Source organism: Nicrophorus vespilloides, unplaced genomic scaffold (assembly GCF_001412225.1).
Source record: "Nicrophorus vespilloides isolate i.1.1-1 unplaced genomic scaffold, Nicve_v1.0, whole genome shotgun sequence".
Classification (NCBI taxonomy): domain Eukaryota; kingdom Metazoa; phylum Arthropoda; class Insecta; order Coleoptera; family Silphidae; genus Nicrophorus; species Nicrophorus vespilloides.
In genome coordinates this window covers 13,363-22,113 of record NW_017099686.1, presented here as the reverse complement: position 1 = coordinate 22,113, position 8,751 = coordinate 13,363, and the positions used below count along the sequence as shown (strand labels likewise).

Sequence of the window (8,751 nt, the reverse complement as noted above, 5' to 3'; positions counted from 1 at the left end):
GTATTTCAAAGTGCTTCCATCCGGAGCACTAACAACGTCTAAACGTAATGTATGTAATAGTTTCTTTGATGCAGGGCTTCCTCGGTTACAGCTGAATAATATATTATATACCATATTATCCTGACCTATTTTAGAGTCATTTTTTCCAAGTCAAAAATTCTCTATTTAATAAATGCAAGTGACTTCCTACTTTTTTAAAGCATGTTTTAATTACATAATCATCATCCACTTTAGTAGCATCTAAATCGTGGTAGACCTCAAATAGTCCGGATTAACTACAATTCGGTTTGAAAATTGAAAAATAAATGAAATTAGAATTGAGCAAAATAAATATAAATAGACATAAAAGATCGTTTTTTTTACTTCATTCAGTCAAGTCTCTTTTGGTGCGGTTTATTTAGATGCTTTAATTGAAATTACTTATTTTTTTTAAATCATGGTTTAGTTACATAAATATGTAAATGGATGTAAAAGTAACATCATTAATGTTCAACATTTCGAACCAAACAAAAAAGCTTCATCAATTCAAATTCAATATTAAGAATCACATACAGTACTTACGCATTCCATTTTTTGTATATATAAAAAATAGTATGGAAATTTAATTAACTGGTATAGATGAAACCTATATAAAACGTGAAGTGCAGATAAAACGTATTTGCATTTTTTTTAAACAAATGATTGCTATTTGGAAATCAATATATGCTTTTAAAAATGTTTTGTTTTTTTTGACACATTATTTACATATTTCCATGTATAATATTTTCAGTCTTCCTTTGTCAAACTATCACCCATATATGACCTGACGGTAATTGAACATTTGCATAAAAAGCGATTTTATATATGCGCAGCGCGGAAAATACGAACGTGGAAACTGCACAATAAAAAGTTATTAATTCAAAGTTGGCCGCTGAACTCGTAAACACCTGCAATAACAGTATATTTCCATGTTGTTTTGCGAAGCTTTGCTGTATCTTTCGACCGTACACAAACTACAATAACAGCGCACAGTAAATTTGTTGTTTATATTAATCCGTGCATTTTCAAATATATTGTTACATTCGAACATATGGAAATAACTCGCATAGTTTGGATTTGATTAGGATGGTCTCGTTTCAAAATTTCAATTTTAATTGAGCAAAATAAAAAAAAATCTAAAACAATAATACCCAAAAACTGAACATTTTTTTTCTTTTATATAATATATACATTTGTTAGCATTTGTTTCAGATAGTGCGGAAATATTAATAAATAGATGAAAATTTCAAATTGTGGAATATTTTGTATATTGATTGTTGTAAAAATTAATTTATCAAAATTACAATAATTAACAATAAATGTTCAATATTAGTATAATAATGACAATTAGTGGTACTTTGTGGTACGATGTGTTTAAAAGGGTTTAATGTAACGTAACGGAATCCACAACCGTGGTCAGCCACTGCTAATTGCTTTAGAGGCGGTGGGAAAATTGGAAATACACAACTGCTATTTTGGAGATCGAAGAGTTCTCTTGAAAACGTACATTTTTAAGCAATAATACTTCGAATAGTGCGAGTAATCATTTCATCTGTTGACATTTGTCAATGTCAAAAAATAGATTTAAGTTTATGTTCTTCGTTTCAAGAAATGTCTTCAAATAAAGCAAATATTTAAAGTCTTTTGGACTCTAAATACAAGCAGCACCTATTTGTCCAAATGCAATCGGGTTTTCTTTTCTAATGGTTTTCTTATCATTAGATACTTTTACTCATCTAAATTTAGCAACTCAATTTATAACTTTTGTAAAAGAATCTATCGCTTCTTTTACTAAAGTTTCATCTAACCAAGCTTTTAATTTTCTTATCTTGACAGTCTTGAAGGAAATGTTTTGTTATTTAGTTTTTTAAACTCACTTATTTCAATGGTTATTATAGTATATAGCAAAACTTTGTGCAGTTTATTTGTATGTGTTTAGAAAGTCTTCGATTAGTAATCGCTTCACCGGACTGTTTGAATCCGGACTAATCTTTAAAATAAAATCTAACTGCAGAAAAAGAGATTTGAATAAATAAAGGACAAACACTATCGTTTAGTGAACTTTCTTTAAATTTATTTTTATTTTGTTAATTAAAAATAGTTTGTTTTGAAATCGGACTATAGAGAATCAGATCGAAGCCGCACTATTTGAGGGCATAGTTAAACTCATATTTAGAAAAATCAGAAAGATTTAAATGTTTGTTGATAAAAATGTGTAGTAAAATTATCTGTGTAATTATAATATGAGATTAAGGTTAATTTAAAGATAATTATATTACATTTGAACTATCCATAACTTCGAAACTACCAAAGGTTATATGAGAATCAGAAGTTAAATACGCTTCAAACGAGGTGTGACAAATGGAATATACATTTGTTTGTATTATTGATTACGTGTTTCAACAAAGGGACTTGGAAACTGTTACATACAACGTGTATTATGGATTAACTTCTTTTTTTTTTAATTTTATCCAGACCATAAAGGGCTTTAATTAAATTTCGATGTTTGCACGATGTAAAGGGCTATTTTACCCATCAATGAAATCGAGAGTACAGGTGCACGAAAAAGATTAAGCTCGGACGAACGGCGTTTAGACAATTAGTTCATAATTGATGGTTATTGTGTTTAACGCGGATTTCGGAATGACCCAATTCCATTTAGGTAATCGATAGACGAACGAAAATAGCAACTTTGTTTTCGCACCTTGTCCACAGTTTGTTCCGTATGGAATTATTAAATATATATGAAAACGGTAAAAGTATTTTCGCCGCGTCGCTGTGGGTCGCTTTATCCTTGTAGTATTTTGGTACAGTTGGCAGACCGGTCGATAATACCAACCCTCGCATGGTGTTAAGGATTGTTGGAATCTTTACAACTCGTTGTTACGTATCGATTCAAAGAAGAAACAACAACCATAATAAACTAATGCCATTCATAAAATTTGCTATGTTTAAACTTTTTGCACCGAACTTTACTCAATGGGAATAATAAATTTATAAGATGCATCCGCTTTGAGATGCAAAACTCTCAAAAGATTGTATCTCAAGAGAATTACTGCAGGCAAGTTTTCACATTCCAAGTGTTTCTAGGAACAAATGACCAAATACTTAGAACTTCTTAAATGCAATTTTACTTGAATTCTATTTGTAAAGCATTCATTTCAAATCGAATATACGATTCTATTATATTCTTACTTTATATTCCTTCAGTGGAATTTTTGATGTCGAATATAATTTAAATGTTCGAAAACAGATTTTTTTTTCGAAAACTGAATACATTTTTAAAAATTCAAATCAAACTAAACTATGACTAAGTTATGGTACAAACCGCGTTTCACAGACGCCGAGCGAGTAATGTTAAAGGAAACCCGATATCATTATAATTCATTATTATAAATAAGAAATACGGTTGATGCTATTTAGATATACGCGTCCGGAAATAAATGTTAATTAAGATCCGCGGAAAAGTTCTCATTCTTCCATTTGGATAAACCTTCACATTTCCTCGAATTATTTTGCTGACGCAAAGACCGGAAAATCGAGAGGAAACGTTATATTCAAGCAAACAGCGTTATCCGTACAAATCGTTGCGTAATCATTCGACCGGTAATTATCTTAACGGAGAAGTTCTCGTTTCGAACTTTCGAGATTCGTGGCTCGAACTGAAAGTTTCTTTTTATACTACTTTTATCGAGCTGTCATACCCTTCTCCGGTTCGTTTAGGTTTGGCTTTCTCGCTGCTTCCAACTATATTTATCTATTCTTAAACTCTTTTAATCGCGGATGAATTCCAATTTTCCATGTCGAATTATTTTGTTTGCATATGATTTCATATAATTGCATAGTTTTTGTGGTTGGAAGTTTATGCATGTAAATATAATTAAGTTAACTTTGATTACGTAAAAGCAAATTCTCGTTTACTTTTTTTAATGCACGTACAAAAATATTACATGGATAATAAAATGCAGCAACACATCTCTCTCCAAGTTACAACATATTTTTTTTCGTCCTCGCAGTAAAATATTTATGTCAAGAAGTGTTTTTAACTTTGTTTACTGCTTCAAATGTACGTGACATTATTAATATATGCAAACTAAATATGGAAGCAAAACAAATTTTCTATTTTATATAATCTAGGTTAAGTATAAAGGTCGTGTGCATCAATTAACAAATTGCCAATTTTAATATAATACCGAATCATGAAATAAACTTCCGTCGGATTATTGATTTTCTCTGTTGTAATATCAACAGTTACAAATCAATGTATGTTCACAGTTCATGAGAACAGAAACTCATCATTTTGAAAGCGCATCGATGAATTCGACAAACAATGCAGATGAAAATTAAAAAGTTTTTCATTAATTAAAAATATCACAATTTTTACAATAAATCATTAAAAAAATAATTAATTAATTAATTAAGATGAGGATTTTTTAATTACTACTAAGTTTGCAATTAATCTGTTCTAATGTTATACAGTTTTATGATGATGATTTGACCGTAAAATTCCATTGTAAAGTTACGAACAAAAGTCTGAGGACATAAAATGATGTGTCGAACTTATGTAATATAAAAGTTTAACGTGCAATAATTAGTTGGAAAGCTACGCAGTGACATTTCATTGCTGGAAAATATATATATTGTTGAAATTAGAAACGCTTCAACTTTGGTCATTAAAAAAAAAACGAGCAAAACCTAATTAAACTTGTAACTTTAATTTTAAACTTTCGCGCACATACATTACGAATATAATGTGCGAGAAATTGCTTCGTGTTGAACATAATTACGGCATTAGTTTGAATTGTACGAATACTTTTATGTTGATTAATTTCTGTAAAATAGTAAGTTTTTTTGTAATATTTTCAAATTTGATTAAATGTGGATGCGCCGGGACAACGTAGTGATTTTAGATATAAAGAGCAAATAAATTGAATAATCAGTCGAATACAAAGTCTCTACTTTACACTTCGTTTAATATTACCTCTAATAACTAAGCTTTGATATAAGAAAATCCGCAATTTCAAAACCCATTTAACATAAAAAAAATATTCCAACACCCGAGAATCATACAGAATATGGATAAAAGTTATATTATAAAATAAAATGACAAAAAAAAATAGAACTGAAATTATCCATATGACTCAATCAATAGGTTTGAAAAATATCGATGAAGTGTATGTTAGACATTTTTCTGTTTTTTTTTAAATATCATCAGGTAGTTTGTAAGTCTGACGATATACTATTTTTACCTCTGAATACGAAGTTTTGCCTAACAATGTAATTTAGTAATATTCATCCTATTTGTTAATTGTATATATTATTCTTGTATATTATTGATTGTATATATTATACTTAATTAGACAATGAGAGTATTATTTGGATTAATTAGTTACCGAGTGACTGATAATATAGAAGGCTTTGTAGTACTCAAGAGGCACTACAATTGTGACTAATCAATAGACCTAAACACTGATTAGTGAACAGGATAGATTACTGATTACATATATTATCATTATTTGCTATGAAAAAAGTGTATTGCAGTAATAGAAATAGAAATTAGTGATTTATTCTAAATATAAACCAAAACTGTGACAAATTACAATTATATTAATTTGTTTAAGTATGTTTTAAAATTAATTATATTTTATTTTCATATTGGAATATAATAAATAACATTTAGTAATATTAATAAACATATATATTACCCTCTGACATTGGCTTATTCATATGCTATTTTATATTTGAAGTATTAACAGGTTTTCTAATAATTTCTTTCGATTCTATTTATTTACTTAATTACCGTCAATCAAATTTAAGTCAATATCTTATTATATTTTTCCCAAATGATTTGGAGAAATTGAATGATATTAAATCATTTTTATTAATATTATTGATTTTATATATAACAACCAAAGATTTAATAAGATATTTAATGCATTATCTGCGTATTTTCAGGATGTAATTAATTGTAAATCATGGGTAGACCAAGATTAACTTTTAAAGAAACATAATTTATCGCAGGGTTTTTCCACCTACGCAACTTACAATGAATCGGATACAAAATACGTTTGAAACGAATTCTTGTTCTTGAATAATATTCATCTTTCACGTTTCAATTTATGATTTTCATAAAAATGCATATACGTAGAGTAGAAACTTTTGTAAATCTAAAATAAAAAATTAATAATATCAATAGTAAAGAAATAATTATAAATAATTGAATTGTTGAGTTAATTTGTACATAAAATAATATATAATATTTTTTGAAGGTATTACAATAATATATTGTGATTCACGTTAATTTCTATTGAAAATAAAGATATTTAATAGAAATTTTGATGTTGGTGTTAAAGATAATATAAAATGTGTTGATTAATTAATTATGATAAAAATATATATTGAAAGTATCAAATATTCTCATTTTTGATATACATTTTATATAGCTGAAAAAAAGATATATGATATTTTGTGCTGAAATAAGAATTATTTATAAAAAATGATGCTGTATGTATGTTTCCTGTGGTGATATCTTCTGTAAAATTCATGACATATGGTGTCAAAACCATATCAAGCAGAATAATTTAAATTTGTGGTAAAAAAAAAACATGAAAATTCTAAATAATCGGACATGTTTCATTGAAGACGGTTGAGAGAATCTGTTGAGCTTTTAGTCAAAACCGCGATACAAATCTTTTTTTTATTATTGAGCACTGAGAGTCGGCGTGTAATGCAAATTGTGAATGAATATATGAAGTGCACCTACTTGTGTATGCGTCGATTTAATCCAAATGATCTGTGGTTGTTTAGGTGAATCACATCGTCAGGTGAAAGCAGCAGAAGGTGTCGAGGAGATCACACATCACTGACACCGGCACCTGCACAGAGTCCTGGCAGCTCGGTACTGAGTCACATCGGTTGCGGCCGTCTATCGACCACGCCACACGACCTCCTTCGAGCTTCACAGGCAGGACTAGATCGGGTGCAGGAAGGACGAAACATTATGGGGGCGCCACATCATGCACAGATGTTGGGGTGTGGGCGCGTTCTGCACACACACTCACAATCGCCCACGAGGAAAATCTCCGAATCGTGGGTAGGATGGAAATTAAAAATTTCATTATGGAAATGGATTGCTTTTTTTCACAAAAAACGAAACATTTTAAAAAAGGGACAAAAAAATCACTTGAATTTAACAATACTTTAATTCTCGAGGGCATTCAGTTTAATACTGATGAGAATACTGCATACTTCATAGCTATTATTTCTTTAAATGCCACTTCTTTGTCTTTGTCCTATTGCATATCCTCTTAATTACTTCGCATTTAGTCCATTCATTCCGCTAAATAATGAACTTATTGTAGAAATAAGTAATTCGAACCATTCCTTTAGTAATTAACTAAATACAGTAGTTTCAGAACTACGGGATACCTAATTTCACGTGACAATACATTAATCATTCTACATACATTTTCAAATAATTACATAAACTGAATGGTCAGTAGTTTATGCAACCCTATAGATCAGTTTTCGAGTAAATCAATGAAATGTGAAAACATTGCTTTTTCGAACGTTCTAATTTAAATTTTTTAACTTTGAACGCGTATTATAGAAATACGGATAAGAGCACAGGAATGTATCTATACTTGCTGGATTTCCCAAACATTCAGCTTTCATATGCATATATTGTATTCATTCTATCTATTATAGTTTTCGAGTAAATCAATGGAATGTGAAAACACTGCTTTTTTTATGTTTCGCAATAACTTTCCGCTACTCTTCATTGTCTGATGAAGCTCGTTGATGTTTTTGTTCTTCCAGAATCTTGTTTATGAACATCATCAACAGTTCCATTCGTTTCAAACATATTTTGTAAGTTTCGTAGGTGGATTTGCGCTGTAGAAGTCCCTGTGATATTGTCTTTGTAAATATTCTTTCTTCAAAAGTTAATCTACTCATTATTTCCAATTAATTATTGAAAATATGCAAGTAATTCATTAAACACCTTATTAAATCTTTGGTTGTTAACATTTTTTCAGTAAAAAGTTATTTAATTTCACTTTGTCTTTGTTGCTAATAATGTTTTCATAATCTCTCACTAAATAATTGTCAGATTCTCCATTCAATAAATTTCTAATATAGTCTAATTTCTTGGATGTTATTGTTCTTTTAGGGTATTTTTTTCAATTTTTTCATTTACAAATATTGATTTCATGGTCATTAGAATATAAGCTTATAAAACTTGATGTTTTTTTATAATTTTATTAATATGTCATTAAACATGTACACAAGACGATAAAATTACATAATCGAATAATCGAAATCGAAATAATACTACATAAAATATAAATAAAGTATATTAATAATTTATTTAGGAAATGATAGAAGATGTATTGATTAATTGCGACTATTGATTATAAAATATGGTGGCTGAGTGTAAAAGAGACTTCACAAAAGATGCTGCGGTATTCAGAGCAGGATGCTTTTAGACCGGGCCGGAAATTTTAACAAGAGTTCTACTCGCAGGATAAATTATGAAATTCCTTTGTGCTCCCTCAAAAGTGCGGATTTTTCTTTGCCTTTTTCTTCACCACAAGGCATAAAGATCGTGCCCCTCTTTTACTTTCGCAACTTCACGTTTATACCTTTGTTACAAGAAATAGTTTTGATTTATTCGAGGACACTACAGTGCAAAACAATATACAATATATAATAAGAGGATTATTTTCATAGAAA

General features: G+C 29.2%; 1 protein-coding gene across 1 annotated transcript in view; it reads right to left on the bottom strand.

Moving 5' to 3' along the window:
• LOC108565229 (probable cationic amino acid transporter) overlaps positions 1–7,028 on the bottom strand; it is a 25,068-nt gene extending 18,040 nt beyond the window's left edge. The window contains exon 1 of the mRNA XM_017924572.1: positions 6,782–7,028. The gene's annotated coding sequence lies outside the window, so the exon portion shown is untranslated. The remainder of the gene's footprint in view (positions 1–6,781) is intronic.
• Between the last annotated feature and the right edge of the window lie 1,723 nt (positions 7,029–8,751).